General features: G+C 39.2%; 1 protein-coding gene across 1 annotated transcript in view; it reads left to right on the top strand.

Annotated features, from left to right (window-relative positions):
* The window catches only part of Setd3 (SET domain containing 3), a 75,912-nt gene that overhangs the window by 45,238 nt on the left and 29,377 nt on the right, over positions 1–1,297 (top strand). The window lies entirely within an intron of this gene.

Genomic DNA, 1,297 nt, shown 5'->3' with positions numbered 1-1,297 from the left:
GAAGTGTACAGAACAAGGACATTTGCCACCCTGATAACTTTCAGTGTTGTGTAACCATCACCACTGTGTAATTTCAGCATGTTTCTGCTGCTCTGTGAGAAAGCCCGGGAGCAGCAAGCAGCAGCCCACGGCGCCTCCCTGCCTGCTTTTGCTTTGGTGTTCCTCTCGGACTGTGTCCTTAATGAGACCTAGGTTTTGGGATCATCTTCTCATTGCTTGTAGCTTGCTAGTCAGTGTCGGAATCTTAACTGATGAACCGAAGTCCTTAATTTTAATGAAGTCTAATTTATCCGTTTTAATTTCTAAAGGTAGTTGTTTTTTATGTATGTCGTTCCAAAGAGCTCTGCGTAGCTCAGTGTGGTTCACTGTGTGATTTGTCCCTTGGGCGTGGGGGTGCTTTGGCTGCCGCCCTGGGCCAGCCGCTGTGAGCATCCTGCAGTGCATGAGATGTCTCCTGACAGGGCGTTCTGTGGCCCACAGTGCCACTGGGCCGAGGTTGGCACTGTGTGCGGCTCCTGGAGCCGCTGGTACTTCATGCCCTCAGTCAGGGCTCCAGCTCCCCAGTCTGGTGGGTGTGACGGGAATTTGAGATCTTGTTCGTGGCACCTCTTCTGTAAAACAAAACTCAGGACATTCCTTAGTGAGAGTTTGGTAAGGGACCTGCTAATGTACACAGGTGACATTTTGATGTCCAGTGGTTTAGAAGTAGCATTTGAACATGAATGTAAGTGGCCTGGTTTTTGGCAGGCGGTAGAGATTTTTCCTTGTTCCATCTTTTTTTTCTTTCAATTTTTTTAATAAATTGCAAATTGAAAATAAATTATTTACAAACATAAATGAATATAACAATAAAAATTGTCCAAAATAAAAATGAAGACAGAATTTACAGATCAGTCATAATAGTTCATTGTGTCAAAACCAAGAAACTTATATTCATATAACTAGAATTCTCAAAGTAGAAAGGAGTGGGCATTAAATATTTAAAGATTTAAAATTTCTGAATTTAGTTCAACTTATAATCCCGCAATTCCAAGAAAAATGAACCTTTGCACAAGAAATTTAAATACAATCATACCAAGATACACAAAAATGAAATTGTCTAAAACTTACTGTAAAGAAAAAAATCATTAAAGCATATACATAAAAATATTAGCTATGGAAGAACAAAATTAAATAGCATCTTATTCCATATTAGAAAGAAAAAAAAGGACCAAGTGTGTAAGAAACTAGACTAATTAAAGGACTGAAAGAAAAGATCTGTCCTCTTTGAATTTTATACTTAGCAAATATACCTTTG

Source organism: Octodon degus, unplaced genomic scaffold, assembly GCF_000260255.1.
Source record: "Octodon degus isolate 3935 unplaced genomic scaffold, OctDeg1.0 scaffold00070, whole genome shotgun sequence".
Lineage (NCBI taxonomy): Eukaryota > Metazoa > Chordata > Mammalia > Rodentia > Octodontidae > Octodon > Octodon degus.
Note: the sequence above shows the minus strand (reverse complement) of the source record. Positions and strands in the feature narration are given on the sequence as shown.